Source organism: Indicator indicator, chromosome Z, assembly GCF_027791375.1.
Source record: "Indicator indicator isolate 239-I01 chromosome Z, UM_Iind_1.1, whole genome shotgun sequence".
NCBI classification, from domain to species: Eukaryota; Metazoa; Chordata; class Aves; order Piciformes; family Indicatoridae; genus Indicator; species Indicator indicator.
This window is the reverse complement of record NC_072053.1, coordinates 14,975,399-14,994,507: the sequence shown is the minus strand read 5'-3', so window position 1 is coordinate 14,994,507 and position 19,109 is coordinate 14,975,399.

The window sequence follows — 19,109 nt, the reverse complement described above, 5'->3', positions numbered from 1 at the left end:
CAATTATAATATTTACAGAATTGATTTCTAATTAAGGGAACGAAAGGGTCCAGTTACACTGCTTGTCCACTAGATGGAGACTCTACAAGATGCTTACGGCTGCAGCTGTGTACAAAGATATTTATAATGTTATCACAAGGCAAGTCAATCTGGAAATATCAGACGGCTACACGCAGGCACTATGAATACAATGTTACTGAATGTTGCACACATGGAAAGATTCATTCTGTCTTTCTAATGAAGCCAGTTGCTGGGTTACGCTGTTTACTCACTGCTGCTAACTGGGTGTCAGCTGCCTCTCTGCCCTGGACTGGTCCCATCCAGAAGGTGACTTTCTTTCTCCTCCTGACTCCATGGGTGGGGGCAAAGCTCTCTTTCTCCTCCCGTGGCTGCGGAGGGGTGAGGCTTTCCGCTGATTGGTGGTTTCCCTTAGCAGGGTGTCAGCCTGGCAGGTTTGGTCCAGAGGAGTGGTCTTACATAACAAGGTGACAATTCCCAATAGACAGGGTAGGCTGTCTCCGATCTCGGAGATGGGTTTCAGGGGAAGGGTGCGGTGAAGCAACGCTTCCGCCTTGGCTCAAAGTGAGCTGACTATGCTGAATCTCGGTGACTGCTTCTCATTAAGGTAACAATGCAGTCTTTGTCTTGATCTCAATGGAGAGGGTATCTTTAACTCTCTCTTTCTCTCTGGAAAAACCTGGTTACTTTACCCTGATGGCACAGGGCTACGGAGTGGCAACAGTGGGCAGCATCTTTTATCTCCTGCAAACGGCAGGAGTCACGCAAGATGCATTTCTGCTTATGGCTGCTTATGGCTGCTTATGACTGCAGCAGTTCTAGACTGCCAGGCTTGGTCTAGTGTGTCAGTAAAATTCCACCCCCCCCCACGGACAATAACCAGGCTAGGTCAGTCCGAAATCAAATGAAAGCTGTATTTACAAGCAAAATCTACAATCTACGATGAAATGCAATGAATATGTACAAATATACAAAATTCACAACATTTACAAGTATATGCAATCAACAGAAAAGCACAATCAAGTTCCCTTTGCTGCCCCCCAAAGGGGACCTTTCCCAAGAGGCCTCTCTCCCAGGGGCTTCCTCTCCCCAGATCCCTCTGGACAGAAAGCAGAGGTAGCTAAAGCAGAAAGTTGTTAACTTAGCTTGCCAAGGTCAGTATGTTATCTTCATCTAGAAGAGAAGAAGAAACAGCAGCCAAACAGCCCAGCAACTGCCCCAACTGCAGAATGCAGAGTGCACAGAGTGCCCCACTTTGTTTTGAGTAATAGTTGTTAAACATTTCTATCTATCCAATGGAAGTGTTTAGAACAATCATTATTTTGCTTTCTTACACCCAATAGTGACTTATTTACACTCTTTCACTTTCTCTGTTTGAACTTTGCAAGGAAAAATTAAAAGGACAGTTTCAAACCATCACATCTAGTCCCTCCCCTTCTGGGCTAAAGCTTTCCTTCTCAGGGTTTTCTGCAGTCCTCTAGACTGGGATTACATCGCTGGCTTTCTCTGTAGCTCAGCCAAGAGATCTCCTTTGCGAGTTCCTCAAGCAGCTCAGTGAGCTGGTTTCTTTCCGTGTGGCAGAGGCTTCTAGTATGCTTGTATGTAGGAGTGAGAAGACTTAGGGTTTGCGAGCTTCCGTAGCTCAACCAAAGCCAGAAAAAGCAAAAGGAGAGAGCAAAGTAGTAAACAAATGGAGAATACTTATAGATTTCTCAAGGCTGGATCTGGCCAATGGGCACACTTGTCAACAACCTGCTTCAACTTATTGAAAGGGTGAAGTTAGAATTATGCCCTGTGATGGAAAGAGCATAAGCATCCATGTGATGGGTGCATGTAGTTGTTTACCTCTTAGGAGGCAGGTTGGCATCTGGGCCTTTGTCCTCCTCTCCTGAAAGGAGGGTGGAAGGGGGGACTTACCAAAACATGTTGGGACAAGTTTGTTGGTATCTGGGGGCATAATTCTGGGCATGTGATGTCTTCACCACACCTCATATGCCCAACTGGCTATGACCCATTGTTGGTTTTCCAAGTAGGCAATGATGAGATTTCAAAAAGAAGTTTGAGATCGATGAATAAGGATTTCAGAGCCCTGGGACGAATGGTTAAGGGGTCAGGAGCACAAGTAGTATTTGCTTCTGTCCCCTCACTAGCTATGCCTAATGATGGACTAAATATGAGAATCCAGCAGATTAATGCCTGGCTGTAGGACTGGTGTCATCGGCAGGTTTTTGGGTTCTTTAGTCACAGGCTACTCTACAAGACTCCAGGCCTGCTGACTATAGAAAAAAAACTGCTTATCTCTGAGATGAAACATAATCCTGGGACAAGAACTGGCAGGGCTGATTGATAGGTCTTTCAACTAATTTTGAAGGGGGAAGAGGAAAAAAACACCTCACTGGAGACGTTCCTAGGACAATTGTGAGGCAGGGTGTCAGGTCTACTGCTGTTCCAGGGGCTGTAGGAGACAGTGGATTACACAACACCCATAATGGTAACAGATACTCCTCTGATAAGTCTCTGAAGTGTCTGTATACCAAAAAGAAGTGTGGGGAATATGCAGGATGAACTGGAAATCTGGGTGCAGTCACAGGGTTATGATCTTGCTGCAATTACAGAGACATGGTGGGAGAGCTCCCATGACTGGAATGCGGTTATGGACAGCTATGTCCTTTTCAGGAAGAACAGGCTGACGAGGTGAGGTGGTGGAGTTGTTCTCTATGTGAATAAGTAACTGGAATGTGTTGAGCTCAGCCCAGGGGGAGATGATAAAAGCGCTGAAAGCTTATGGGTAAGAGTGAAGGTTGTCGGTGTTTACTACAGACCACCGAACCAAGGAAGACGTTACTAATGAGGCCTTTTACAGGCAAATGGAAGTAGCATCAAGATCAAGTGCCCTGGTGTTTGTGGGTGACTTCAACCACTCAGATATTATTTGGAAAGATCATATAGCCAAGCACAAACAGTCCAAAAGGTTCCTGCAGTGCATTAATGACAACTTTCTCCTGCAAGTCATTGAAGAACCATCAAGGAGAAGTGCAATGTTGGACCTGATATTAACAAAGAAAGCAGGACTGGTTGTAGATGTCAAGGTTGGGGGTAATCTTGGTTGCAGTGACCACGACATGTCAGAGTTTAATATCAGTAGACAAAGAAGCAGGGTGGTAAGTAAAATTTCAACCCTGGTTTTCAAAAGAGCCAGCTTTCCTGTCTTTGAGACTCTGCTTGGAAATATCCAGTGGACTAGGTTTCTGGAAGGAAGGGGGACCCAAGAGAGCTGGTTAATGTTCAAACATTAGCTCCTCTAAGCTCAAGAGAAATGTATTCCCCTGAAAAAAAATCAAGTAAGGCAGGCAGAAGACCTGCATGGATAAACAAGGGACTCTTAGTAAAACTCAAAAACAAAAAAGGAGATTTACAATGTGTGGAAAAAAGGACTGGTCAGTTGGGAGGATTATAGAGATGTAGCCAGAGAATGCAGAGATGCAACAACGAAAGCCAAGGCTCTCCTGTAACTGAATCTTGCCGGAGGAGTGAAGGAGAACAAGAAGAGTTTTTTCAAATATATCAATGATAAAAGGAAGAGCAGGCAAAAGGTGGGCCCACTGCTGAATGAGATGGGAGATACAGTAACTGATGATGCAGAGATGGCAGAGTTGCTGAATGCCACCTTTGCCTCAGTCTTCAATCCTAAAACTAGCCCTCAGGAACCTCAGTCTCTACAAGCAAGGGAGCAGAAGTGGAGAGATGTGGACATTCAGCTGGTCAGTCAGGATAGGGTCAGAAATCTCCTAAACCATCTGAAGACACACAAATCCATGGGGCCTGATGGGATGCATCCACGAGTGCTGAGAGAGCTGGCAGATACTGTTGCTGAGTGTCTCTCCATCATCTTTGAAAAGTCCTGGAGAACTGGAGAGGTGCCTGACGACTGGAAGAAAGCACATGTCACTCCAGTCTTCAAAAAAAGGCAAGAAGAAGGACCCAGGCAACTACAGAGCAGTCATCCTCACATCCATCCCTGGAAAGATGATGGAGCAGCTCATCCTGAAGGTCATCTCTAACCACATGGAAGACAAGAATGTTATCAGGAGTAGCCATCACGGATTTATCAAGGGGAAATCTTGTCTAACTAATCTGATAGCCTTCTATGAAGTTCTGACCAAGTGGGTAGATGAGGGAAGAGCAGTGGATGTCATATATCTTGACTTCAGTAAAGCTTTTGGTACAGTCTCCCCTAACATCCTCATAGAAAAGCTTAGGAGATGTGGCATAGATGGCTGGTCAATGAGGTGGATTGTAAACTGGCTCCACAACAGAGTTCAGAGGGTTGTCATGAACGGCACAGAGTGAACTTGAAGGTCTGTGGCAAGTGGTGTCCCCCAGAGATTGGTCCTGTGTCCAGTTTTGTTCAATATCTTTATCAGCAACCTGGATGAGGCCATTGAGAGTACCCTCAGCAAGTTCACTGATGATACAAAACTGGGGGGTTGTCTGACACCCCATCAGGATGTGCAGCCATCCAGCGTGACCTGGAGAGCTGGGTGCAGGCAAACCTCATGAAGTTTAGTAAGGACAAGTTCAGGGTCCTACATCTGGGGAGATATAAGAACAGGCACCAGTACAGGTTAGGGGCTACCCTGCTGGAAAGCAGCTCCATAGAGAAAGACCTTGGAGTGCTGGTGGACATCAAGTTCTCCAAGGAACAACAAGATGCTCTTGTGGCCAAGAAAGCCAATGGGATCCTGGGATATATCAAGAAAGGTGTGTCCAGCAGGTCTAGGGAAGTTCTTCTACCTCTCTACTCTGCCCTGGTGAAACCACACCTGGAATACTGTGTCCAATTTTAGGCTCCCCAGTTCAAGAGAGAGAGAACTGCTGGAGAGAATCCAATGGACAGCCACGAGGATAATTAGGGGACTTGAGCATCTCCCCTATGAAGAGAGACTGAGATCCCTGGGGCTGTTTAGTCTTGAGAAGAGAAGACTGAGAGGTGATCTGATCAATGTCTATAAATATATGAGGGGTGGGTGTCAAGTGGAGGGGGCCAATCTCTTTTCAGTGGTACACAGTGATAGGACAATGAACAATGAGTTCAAATTTGAACATAGAAGATTTCACCTCACATGAGGAGAAACTTCTTTACAGTGAGGGTGAAGGAGCACTGAACAGGATGCTCAGGAGGGTTGTGGAGTCTCCTTCTCTGGAGACTTTCAAAAGCCATCTGGATGTGTTCCTTTGTGGACTATCCTAGGTGATCCTGCTTTGGCAGGGGGGTTGGACCTGATGATCTCTTGAGGTCCCTTTCAACCTCTGATATACTGTGATACTGTGAAATTTCCATGGACGCTCTCATGCAAGTCGTACATAACTGTGACATTTGTGCTGCTATTATGCAGGCTAAGTGAATAAAACCCTTGTGGTGTAGTCAGTGATGGTCTAAGTACAAGTACGGTGAAGTGTTGCAGATTGATTACGTCACTCTACCTAGTTCTCAAATGGGTAAACAATATGTGCTGACTATGGTATGGTTGGAAACTTACCCTATACTTCATGCTACTGCACATAACACTTACTATGCACCTGATTCAGGAAAAATTCTACGTTATAGCATTTTGCTAATAGCCCCCCTGAATGAAATGGGGGATGTGTGGTGAATGATGTTTATATCCAAAATTATGTCCCAAATAGTGCCAGGATGTGTCCCTACATGTTCAGCTTGAACTCCCTCTTCCCTTTCCTTTCTGAACAGGGCAGGGTTGGGGGAATCTTGGTGCCACCAAGTTCAGGTAAGCAACCTGCCTGGGCACGTTGTGGTAAACAAAGTTCAGGTGATATGCTTGTGCTTGCTTTGTTCAAGGTGTATGCTTATACTACATTTGGCAAAACATCACTTCATTGGTTAATTATTCTGTTTACAAAGGATGCTCATTGGACCAGTATTCGTGTGGCAAATGTTAAATAGGTGTTGTTTTGGTAAACAAGCGCTCCGTCCTTGTGCCTGTGCCTGTTCCCCTGTGCATGTCTGCATTTGCCTCATGCACTGCACTGCCAAAGAGTCTGCATTACCTTGGACTCGAACCAGTGTTTCCAAGTGTTTCGCTGAGGACCGCCATCATCGCCCGACTGATCGCCGAACAAGGGAACCGTGGTAACCTGTGTGCACCACCTGTCCCAGACCGCTACAGCCCCCCCGGAGTGGGGACATCACTTTGGCCACACTGGCAGCTCCCTGGCTGATCCCCACAAGTCAAGGAAGGAATCACCCCAGCCTCACAGAGAAGCCACTTTGCTGTGCCGTGTGACCTTGGCAACAAGGCTTTTCCCGCAGAGTAGGAAGCTCTTCTCATGCAACACACTCCATGGACTGATCTGCAAAAGCCTCCGAGACTTCCCAGAAAGCTTCAGGACTTTTCATTCCGAAAGAAGCAGCAACCACATGGCACAGCACCACGCGGTTGGCGTCATTTTCGATTTATTTATTACAGCATATCTGTGCCACAATTTCTAGAATATAAACACAGTGTCAAGGAAAGATCTCACAGAGTTCTTAGTTCGTGAGTAAGCCAAATATTTCTTCATAAAATTTCTGTAGAGGTTTGTGCCAAACCGTCTGCTTGTGGGCTTGCTGGTTGCCGATAAGCAAACACCTGCCCGCCCCCCCCCCATCTCTTTCTCTGCCTCTTTGCAAATTGTTTTAGTTTCTAAATTTATAGATTTCCTCAAGGTGTTCAAAATGCCTGTATATATACATTCTGTAGATATTGTTCTTCCAGCTGAATACTAATACCTGTAAATATTGGCTGTAAGTAATTTGTAGCATAGTTTGTACATAAATAAATTTAAAATCTCTATAAATATCTCTGCCGTTCATTTCTCGGTGAGAATATACATTTTATAACAAGGTGGAAGTTTGAAAAACGGGGACAAACATCTAACAAAGCAATCTGGTGGGTAAATAGTAGAGGTTCTGTAGATGGAGCTGGACCAGCAAAATCATCTTTGTTACAAAAGGTAGAAAGTGATAAAGATCCTGTTATTTGAGAAAATAATCTGTTACTAGGGAAAAGTGTTTGGGTATTTCTGCTGAAGATCCTGGTCATACTTACTGGGTAATTCAAGAGAATGGTGAAAATCAGTGTGTTCCACCAAGAAATCTAACTTTAACTGATAGAGTTTAAATTCAGAGTGTATAGTATAAGCTGTTAGGAGTTCCTGTTCTAGGTTCAACATCATGCCCAAAAGAAGAATCCATAAGAAATCTACAGTGCATGAACCCTGAGTCACCTGTGAGATCCTGTTTTTTCTTCATCTCATCTGCAGACAGACAAACTGTTTTCTTATTTCCAGTTTTCTGAACTTTTGAATCACCTACATCTGAGAAATCTGGAATGGAACATGGAATGAAAATACGGACTTCACTACTCATTATTGAAGATATTGGTTTAGATTAGATGGATAGCACTAGAAAATATTGGAATTATTTAGAAGGAGTGGTTTATGGAATTTTCAGTCTGATGTCTGGGAAATTTTCCACAGATCTTGAGTAAAAAGTGGTAGTAGGTCTCTTTTTTCACTCTTCAACCTAGCTGATACTAGCTGTTGCATTTTGCTTGGCTGTTGTTGACCTTGGACTGTTTTTTTGTGGTGGCTAAGTGATTAACAAGCTACTCTCCGCTCTTCTCTTTTTCTCTTTTCCCTTGTACAGGGGGAAAGGGGGCAGAGAGCGAGGAGCTATTGGTACCTCCCCGGTTTTGTCCGCAGGTGGTCCTTGTGTTCTTTATAAATTGTAAATATATGTAAATATTGTATATTTTGTGAATATTAATTACATTTCTTATTTCTAGATTTTTGTTTGCTTTTAAATAAAGTTTCGTTTGCTTTCATCCAAAACTGAACTGGACTGGCAATTTTATTTTGGGGCGTAGTTCTCCAAATTCATTGGGGAGTAATTTCAACCCACCACAATGGGTGATGATGATGATAATGATGATAACACTTGTTGGTGTTTTGTATTACATAAACTTTCATATGTTTTTTCAATACTAAGCCTAGCCTTTTTTCATTTGGGACATGCAAGGCAAATACGAAAGCCGAATACAGCTGGATATGTATAAAAATCTGATATTTCATCAATGCTGACACATCAGATTGTCGTGGTAGGGCCAAACAGGCCCAGCACAAAACCCAGACAGACCCTGATGTGTCTAGACATGGTTTCCCTCTCCCCTCTCCTTCCTGCAGAAAGTCAGGGTAACGCAGGAAAATGAATAAAGGGGACAGGACCATGCATGTCTGGTAAACAAGTTTGTTTCTGGGTAAGAGCACATGTACTGGCTACTGCTCCTCCCTCACCAGGTCTGTGTTTCTGCCTTTTATGGCCACAGCCTGGCAGAACCTCTTTTCATTGGATAATTACGTGCTGGCTTCAGTTGCCCTACTGGCCCAATCGAATCTCGGGCAAGATACAAATACAGGATGATTTCTAGTCACCTTGCCTTGCTCACACCTTGTTCAAGCCTTGCTTGAACCTGCTTGGACCTATCTTGCTTGAAGCTGCCTCGAGTTGCCCTTGCCCTGCACCCCAAAGCCCCAGCAGGTAATACACAACAGCAGCACTCCCAGCTTGGGTGAAATCAGCTGTGAGTAATTAGTTGCCTCTTTGGCTTAAGAGTTCTTATCAAGTTTCACCCCCATGTGGTTAAGCATCATTTTGCTCCTGGGGTTTTTCTCTTTCTATGTTATATTCCTACTGGTTTGCATAAAATTTCTAATTTTTATATTTGCCTAGATACTGTACATTCCAATTGTAAATATATATCCTAACCATACATCAAACATGTTTAATATGTTTTTGGCATTTTTCATATTAATAAAAGGTTATTAATATTTTTACTAATATTTGCCATATAATTCATAAATCAAATAATACATTCCCTAACACAGATCACTACAGAATTCAGTTTTCTCAACTTCCCAGTCCACTGTCTTAACCACTAAATTGAGTTGGCCACGTTCATTTCTTTCTAGGCATATGTTACAAATGGAAAAAAAAAAACAAAACTGCAAAATGGGAAGGAGAATGAGAAAAACTAAACTGGTAGAAAAAATATTTCATTTTCACACTACTGATAAGGGCATTGCTCACAAGTAGAACAGGTTTTTTAGTTTCATTTTCTTCATAACTGGCTGACAGTACCTATTTAAGAAGTGGAATAATTTTGGCATAGATTGAACAGCAACATCTGGGACAGAAGGAAATGTGACAGGAAATAGTCACAAGAAGATTCTTGGGAAAAAATAAGAGAGTTTATCTTTTGTTTGTTTCTATTTTTCTACTAAGATTTCATGCACTAACTATGATGAAGAAGAAAACAGATAATATATCTAAAGAAATGTTTCAGTGTATTTTTAATTCAAATGAACACTCTACCTTCACCAATGAAATGCATAAAAGAAAAATTGTAGGGTTTTTTTTTTTTACTTTCTTTTATTTATATAACCACAATCAGACAAAATTCAATGCTACCTGAACAACTATACACAAAGCAAATGTAGATCGATAGCTGTAATTTGACACACAAACACTGTTCACTGTGAAAACATCAATAGGAGAAAAGCTTCATGGTCATAGCTAGTAAAAATCTATTTCGTAGATGATGTTGGAAGAAGATTAAATACCCACCTGTCAGAAAGAAAAAAAAAATCAGTGAAACTGAGTACATACTGGAGAATTGCAAGTACTCTGAGCTAAACTGTTAGGATTAATAATAAGAAAATTATCTGTGTCTTCCAGTCATTCAATTACTTCATGAACAAATATTTTGGCTTCTATCTCAAATATATACCACCTTTCTGCCAAATGCTGTTGAAAGACAACAAAACAGCAAATGACTTGCATGTTGAGCTACTATATGCTGCTTCATAAACAGTGATATGGGTACTGTTAATCTCATCATGATCCCTAACACTCTGATGGAGCCATGTGAGATGGATGTAGCAAGTAATTATTTGTCTAGGAAGAAAACAGTTGTGTTTATTCAAAGAAGCTAACAGAAAATAGAGCTATATCCAGTGTGTGTACAGTAAGCTGTCTTATTGAATACCATCTTGCTGCTCCAAAATATACACTTAAGTACATACTTAAAAGCTCCTAGGATCTGATGTTCATTATCTCAGAAATCCATTATTTCTTAAAATATATCATTGTGCAAAGACGTCCAGGCTTTGTCCTACAGGAGACAGGAATTTTAGTTGTTTTAATTTCAGTTAAACTTTTGAATAACAAATAATTAGAAAACAGGTCCCATCATATCTCTCTCTCAGAAAAGAAATACAACTCAGATTGTATGCCATTTTGTGGTGAAGAGGTTGGACGAGGGAAGTCTTTCAAACTAAGATGGTATTGTCCACCAGAAGAAATCTAATACATGTTCACAAAAAGGTAATTCCATATTCTTTCTTCTAGATTGTGATATATAACAAATAGGTACCTCCACATATGAATTATCATCTTAAATGCTAGTTTGTATATTCTTGCACATGAGATTTCTGATTATATAGATCTATCTCGTGTCTGGTGCTATGCTGCCAGTTCTACATCAATGATCATACATGTAATGAGATTTGTTAGTGATTGCATTTTTAAAGACCATAGAGTGATTTGATTATATGCTAATTCAATTTTAACTAATTGAATCAAAACAAAATAAATTGAAAAGTTTAAAAAAACCCAGCCCAAACAATCAACAAAACAACCATCAAAACCAATAAAACAAATGACATCAACAACAAACAAAAAGACCCAACCAAACCAAACTAAACAAACTGTAACAGTGTGAGAGCTGAAATCCCCCCACACAAACATCAAGTAGACATCCTTGTGTTTCATCTGGAGCTCTTTGCCATAATCACCATGTTGGACTGTTGTCACTTGCTGATGGGTACAGAATGTTCTTAATGTCTGAACCAGTTCAGACAGGTCCCAGACCCATTGCTTGAACTACCTCTTGCTTTATCTGGTCAAAGGCTGCTTGTTGCTCAGGACCCCATTGGAAACTGTTTCTCTTTCGAGTCACATCACAGAGAGGTTTCACAACCTAACTGTATCCAGGAATGGGCAGTCGCCAAAATCCTACTATACATAAGAAATGAAGAGTTTCTTTCTTATTGATGGGATTTATGATGATGGAGACTCTGTTTATCACATCCATTGGAATGTGATGGTGACCATCTTGCCACCACACTCCCAGAAACTGGATTTCTCTGGCAGGTCCTTTCACCTTGTCTCACTTGATAGCGAAACTGGCTTGCAAGAGAATATCAATGATTTTGTTTCCTTTCTCAAAGAGTTATTCAGCAGTTTCACCCCAGATGATGATGTCATTGATGAACTGTATGTGTTTTGGAGCTCCACCTTTCTCCAAAGCATCATGGATCACTGCACGACAGATGGTTGAACTGTGACTTCATCCCTGGGACAAACAATTTGAATGCGTATTGTATGCCCCTCCAGGTGAAAGCAAATTGAGGCCTGCATCCCTCTGCTATGGGAATAGAGAAGAAAGCATTAGCAATGTCTATGGTAGCATACCATTTGGCCTGCTTGGATTCCATCTCATATTGGAGTTCCATCATGTCTTGTACAGCTGCACTCATGGGCAGTTACCTCATTCAAGGCACGGAAATCAACTGTCAGATGCCATTCTACATTCTGCTTTCACACAGGTCAGATTGGACTGTTGAAAGGTGAATGAGTTTTGCTGATGACTTTCTGACTTTCCAAATGATTAATCAAGTTCTGAACAGGCACCAAAGAGTCATGTTTGTTTCTATATTGATTGTGATGCACAGTTTGAGAGGCAACTGGCAACTTCACATCCTCTATCTCATGTTGTCCCACAACTGCAGATTCATCTGAAAGCTCAGGTCTAATAGACAACTTCAATTTTCCTCCATCAATTTCTGCAGTTGCTACTCCAAAAGCCCATTGGTAACCCTTAGGGTCTTTGAAACGCCCTTCTCTCAGAAAATCGATTCCCAAAATACAGGGTGCATTATGTCCTGTTACAATAGTATGTTTCTTCCACTGTTTTCCAGTTAAACTTATATCAACCTCTATCTTGAACAACTCTTGAGATCCACCAGTGACTCCCTGAATAGTTATAGATTCTCCCCCTTGATGATTTGATGGTATTATGGTGCACTGAGCTCCTGTGTCAACCAAGGCTCTGTACTTCTAAAATTTTCAGGTGCCAGGCCACTGGATATATACATCCCAATAGATTCTGTTATCTCCATTATCCCTTATGTCCCTGTCATGGGTGGGTGATTAGGGATGGAGGATATTGGTTATTAATTATGAATTATTATATATGAGTTTTGAAAATTATTATTAATTATTAAAATTATGAACAACCTATTAATCACCATATATATATTGATTCGAATGCATGGTTATAAAAATATAGTCCATAAATCGTTCAGTATATACAATTTTACCCAATTATAATGTTTACAGAATCGATTTCTAATTAATGGAATGAAAGGTGCAGTTCCACCCCTTGTCCACTAGATGGAGACTCGACAATATGCTTCTCAGCTTGCAACTATGTACAGAGATATTTATAATGTTATCACAAGGCACCTTAATCTGAAATATCATGCGGCTACGTGTGGGTGCTTTGAATAGAATGTTACTGAATGTTGCACAGAGGGGAAGATACATTCTGTCTTTCTTTGTAGTGAGGCAAGTTGCTGGGTTAACGCTGGCTGCTCTCTGTTGCTGGTTGCTTGTTGGTTGCCTGTCTCCCTGGACTTCTCCTACTGGGCGGTGACTTTCTTTCTTCCCCTGCCTACACGGGTGGGGGCAAGACTTCCTTTCTCCTCCCTCAGCCACGGAGGGGCAAGGCTTTCCGCCAATCAGAGGTTTTCTTTAGCAGGGTTGGCGCTACAGGGCCAGTCTAGGGGAGTAGTCTTAAGCGCAGCGGGGATGGTTTCTTTCAGTGAAGTGGCGCTTCCCCCTCGGCTCAGCTCGAGCTGACAATACCAAATCTCGGCAACTGCTTCCATTTAAGGTGACAATGCTGCCGTGTTTGACTTGATCTCAATGGAGAGGATATTTTTTCTCTCTCTTTCTCTCAGGAAAATCCCGAGTTCTTACCCTGATGGCACAGGGCTGTGGAGTTGCTACGGCTCGTTTTCTCTCCCGCAAACAGCAGGGGTGAAGAAAGATGCATTTCTGCTTACAGCTGCAGCTGTTCTGGACTGCCAGGCTTGGGGCTAGTACTTCCCCTTCTGGGCTAAAGCTTACCCTGGGGCTTTCCGCAGTCTTCTCGACTGGGCTTACGACACTGGCTTCCTGTAGCTCGGGCGAAGATATGTCCTGTTTGCTGGTTCCTCGAGCAGCTCAGTGGGCTGGCTTCTTTCTGTATTGCAGAGGCTTCTAGTATGCTTGCATGTGAGAAGGCTTACAGCTTACGCTTACATAGCGAGTGAAGGCAAAAGGAGAGCGCAAAGTAGTAAACAAATGGAGTATACTTACAGATTTATCAAAGCTGGATCTGGCCAATGGGCACGCTTGTCAACAACCTGCTTTGACCGGTAGAAAGGGTGAAGCTAGAATTATGCCCTTAGATGGAAAGAGCATGAGCATGCCATGTGATGGATTCATGTAGTTGTTTACCCCTTAGAAGACAGTTGGCGCTCGGGCCTTTGTCCTCCTCTCCTGAAAAGAGGGTGGAAAGGGGGGGCTTACCAAAAATGATGGGACAAGTCAGCTGATATTTGGGGGCATAATTCTGGGCATATGGTGCCTTCACTACAGTCCCCCTGGCGGAAGGCAAGGCAACCTTAATTGTGGGGATTACTTCCACATGTGCAGCTGGCACACCATCCAGCACCAGAGTTAGAATCACTGTTGGAGCTATCAGAGTTGTTCTGGGAAACTGAGGAAGTGACAGCTACCCTTCTGATATTGTTACTTCAGGATCTGCCACTCTGCAGCTCCTGTAACCTCCTGAAAAGATCAGAAGTTGGTTGACCATCTCATCTGTTTATGTTCTCACCAAATAGATCACACAGAGTTATCCAGATACTCCCATGTGATTGCCTCTACGGTCTGTTTTGGTTTGACCTATTTTGGAATGGCCTCTTGGAGGACATCTGTTCCTGACAGCTGAAACTTGTAGCCATCTGGAGGAAGAAGAATCAGCATCGTCCCCCTTCATCAAGTTGGAGGTTTTAAATTCCTCCTTCAGCTCTTTCATGCAATTCTCAGTCTTTCGAGACAGAATTTTAATGGCTGAAACAAGAGAAGTATGTGCAAGAATATCCTCCAATTGCCTCATTTGGTCAGTGAAATGGCCAACAGTGGGAGGCACTCAACCTAATTTCTTTCCACAGTTCCGCTTGCCAGAAGGGTAGCATAATTAGGAGGAGCAAGCTTAATGAGCTTTTTGGCAAGGCCTCTTCCCACAGGAATTTCATCAGGATTCAACGTCTTGTGATCTCCATACATCACTTCTTTCACAGCAAACTCTCTCAGAGGCTTGATTCCCTCATCTATTGTGGTCCAAGGCTTAGGGTTCCATGGTAAATCATCTCTGCCGGGTTACCTCATAAGGACTGCCAGTAAGAGGCATGCCCACAGAGAAACCTTTCCTATGCACTTGCCTAGATGCCTGTCTATGCTGGTATCTTTTGAGAGTGAACCCAACTGGAGGCTGACTTGTCGCCTACCACCAAGGCTGGGCCTCCCATATCAAAACACCTCCCTAGACAAGAGAATATTGGCTCAATGTCTCCTCTGATGTAATGCTTCCTTACATGTCTAATTTCCTGTCTGGGTGCATTAGCTGACTGTATATCATTATCATCATCATCCTGAACTCACTGTCCCCATACTCCTACTTCAATCCTCCATGCAATTTCCTGGAGTTCAGAGGCACTTCCAGCAGTTGCTAATTAACCAGGGCCCATATCCTGTCCTACATCTCCATCATCCATGTCTGGTCTCAAGAGGTCTGCCAGACTTTTAAGGCTAACCTTCTCTTCCTCACCAGAAGGATCTTTCTTAACAGAGGGAACCTGAACAGAAGGATCCTGACCTTCTTCTGCAGCTTCTGCACCCTCTCCTGCAGCATCTGCATCTCCTCCTGCAGCTCCTTTGTGCTTTCTACTAGAGTAGCAACTAAATTCACTGTTTTAGCTTTCACATTTGCAGCAGAGTCAGCAGGAGCAGAGAATTCTGTGCAGAGTCAGCAGGTACTCTTTGGGACCCAGCAGCCGCTGCTGCTTCCATATCAACAGCAGAAGGAGGAAGAGACTGTGCCTCGTTAATGGCACCTGCCTTTGTAGTCATGACTGTTATCTGAGATTCTGGCAGAGTTCCCGGAGCTATGGGCAGAGCTCCTGCAGCTGCTGCTACTGGCTCTGAGCCAAGGCTATTGGCAGCTTTCTCACAAGCCTTCTCTTCCCTGCATTTAATTGTGATCTCCTGGACACTGTAATCAGAATCAGAACCTAATTCCAAATCTCTTTGAGCTTTTCTATGTTTCCTTTTACATCTGCATAAGCTGCTAGAGCAAATAGCCCCATGTCTTTCTTGATACACTGCTACCAATAGCCATATGTTTACTACAACAAGCACCAGAATCAAGAGTAGCATAAAATTCAATTTTGGGTTCCATTGGTTCACATAACCCTCTGCAAGAGGAATAGCAAACTCAAATGCTTCTGCTGGCAGATTTGTAGTTGAGTTACCATAACTCCCTAGTCTGATAAAACCAGAACAATACTCAACAACTTTCAGTAACTTGTTCTTACCCCAAAGAAAGAGCATATATGCCACACATCTCACAATCTTATCTGTCATGGAGGAAACAGCCCATTTATAGACCACCACAGTCAGACAAGAATAAATAAGATGTCAAACAATCCAAAACAGCTTCATTTTGCTTCATAATCTGAGCAAAAATAAATCCTACAAGCAATTGCCTCATGTTGGAGTGCCAAAATAATGAATTGTAACAGTGTGTGATGGTTTAAAACTGTTTTTTTAGGTTTTTTTTCCCACAAAGTTCAAGCAAAGAAAGCTAAAGAATGTAAATAAGTCACTATTGTGTGTAAGAAAGCAAATAATGATCGTTCTAAACACTTCCATTGGATAGATAGAAATGTTTAAGAACCACTATTCAAAATAAAGTTGGTGCAGTCGGAGTCTGAGTTCGCAACCTGCTGGGCTGTCTGGCTGCTGCTTCTTCTTTTCTGGATGAAGATAACACACTGACCTTGGCAAGCTAAGTCTAACAGCCTGTCTGCTTCTTAACTCTCTGCCTTCTGCCGGAGGGATCTGTGGAGGAGGCCCCTTTGGAGGTCCATTCTTTGTGGGGAAGGGAGCTTGGTTGTGCTTTTCTGTTGATTGTATGTATTTGTAAATGTTGTGAATTTCATATATTTGTACATATTCATTGCATTTCATCCTAGACTGTAGATTTGCTTGTAAACACAGCTTTCATTTGCTTTCCAGACTGAGATAGCCTGGTTATTGTTGGTGGGGGAGATTTCAGCTCTCACTGTGTAACAGTGTGAGACAATAACCAGGCTAGCTCAGCCAGAAGGAATCCCCCCAGATCCCTCCTGGCAGAAGGCAGAGAGTCAAGAAGCAGAGAGGCTGTTAGACTTAGCTTGCCAAGTTCAGTGTGTTATCTTCAGCCAGAAAAGAAGAAGCCAGACAGAAAACTGAGCAAGCAAGCTGTGTCCCCAACTGACCAAACTCCCCAACCTTGTTTTGAGTACTAGTTCTTAAACATTACTATCTCTCCAATGGAAGGGTGTAGAATAACCATTATTTGGTTTTCTTGCACCCAATAGTGATTTAATTACATTCCTTCACCTTCTCTGTTTGAACTTTGTGAAGAAAAATTAAAAAAACAGTTTTAAAAACATCACACAAACCCAACAAACAAACAAAAAGAAAGCCAACATCAACAAAATGTGTTGCAATCTTTTATGTTTAGGAAGTAGCAGTTTGGACCTTGAGTCTTAATAAAAAGTTCTTTAAAAGAGATTATTTAAACAGCTTTTTCTTGAAATTCTTTTGCTATAGTCTTTATAATTTTAAGAAGGTCTGATCTTAATGCCTATTTTTAGCAATACAGAAATTTGAGAATTAATTATTCTCTTATATTTTAATTGCTTATCTGAGGTAGTGAACTCCAGAGCTTATCTTTCTAAGAATTTTCCAATTAATGTTAAGATTTACATATCTGCACAGGGCTATTCATTCACCACAGATATTTGTCACTTTCTGAACTGCCTAAAGAGAATATTCAAGTTGATAGGACTCTTAGTATTGGTGTCATATTCCCAGCACATACACCACAGTTAACATTTATGATAATAGTTCAACTCTGTTCTTCCTAAATTTTAACTTCCCAAGACTGTGGACCTGAGCAACCCAATGTTCAAACTTCTTTTTCTGTTCTCTGTATATCCTGGCAGTTTTTTAACATTTCTGCTGCCAAAGTGCTGAGATACATCTCTCACACATTCAATGGACCAGTTCTCAAATGTTTATAAAGCCATATGAAGTCTGACTCCCAACCATCATGACTCTGACAGCTGAAATCAATGAGAATATCCTCATTGTTATTTCCAAGAGGCGGGGTACTGGCCTTGCCCTTTTTGTGGGTTTCTTGTATTGGGTCCAAGAAAGTTGGGCTTTACTGAACCTACAAGAACTGCTGCAATACTGATCTATTTTTGTGTTTTTACCAATGATGATGGCTCAAGTGGATAGTTTACTTCAAATGACAATGGAAATTTTTAGACCGGGTCAAGAGGTCCAGTTTTAAACTGTATCAGATGTCATTTCTGCAGTGAAAACAATCACATAATCTTCATTTACATAGAAATAAAAAAAGTATCAACAGTCATAATTTTGGCATTAACCAAGTGAGTCTTCTTTTGTTTACACTGAGGACTGAATGCAGTGCAACTGCTCAGAGAATTCAGTGTGAGATTCAAGACTACAGCTGCAGCCCTAAAGATATGCAACCATGCAAGCCAAAGAGTAGAGCAGGGATTGCACACACATTTCTCTTTATATTTCTCTTCTTCTAAAGTCACGCTTTTAAGATTTGGTTTGTGTTGCGGTTTGTTCATAGAATCATAGGATCAGTCAGGGTTGGAAGGGACCACAGGGATCATCTAGTTCCAACCCCCCTGCCATGGCCAGGACACCTCACACTAGATCAGGCTGGCCAGAGCCTCATCCAGCCTGGCCTTAAACACCTCCAGGGATGGGGCCTCAACCACCTTCCGGGACAACACATTCCAGGTTCCCACCACTCTTATAGGAAAGAACTTCCTCATGTCCAGCCTGAATCTCCCCACTTCCAGCTGTTGTTTTCTTTCTTTCTTTCTTTGTTTATAAACAAATTCCACTGAAAGTGTCTGAAATAACACAAGGGCTATATTTTACAAGTTTCTGATATGATAAGGTCAAGGGTCTACTTTGTATTTCTCACTCATGGAGGATATATAGAACTATTAATGGTGAAAGGCACGCAAGAAGCAGAGACCATAATGCCTGTACGCATGGGGAAAGGGAAGCAGTACCGCCTCACACCTTCTGCCTGCAGATGTGGACTGTCCCCTGAACTGCATCAGGATTTCACACCAGAAGGAAACATTGGCTTAGTTCTAAAAAGCTTGTTAACAAACTAACATGAGGATAATTAAGGAACAAGGAGCAAACCAAGGACTTGAATTATTTGACAATTTAAACGCATCCCTACAGAGTTCCTTCAATAATATTCCTCACATGAGAATAAGGATAGCTTAGAATCAAAACTACTCTCTCTCTCTCAGCAAGTGGTTGATTTAGATCCACAGCATAGGAGGATATGGCTGTGTGAACTCTGTCATTATCCAATATCAAAGTGCATTGGTATATTCGCCTCCAGGTTGGAGATATTTTATAGCTCTAGAAATCTTGCCTATTTGAGTCTTAGAGTGTTTATACCACATGAAAGTTTATTTAAAGCATTAAGAAATGTGTGCAGATTTTTTTCATGTTAAATAACTGTTTC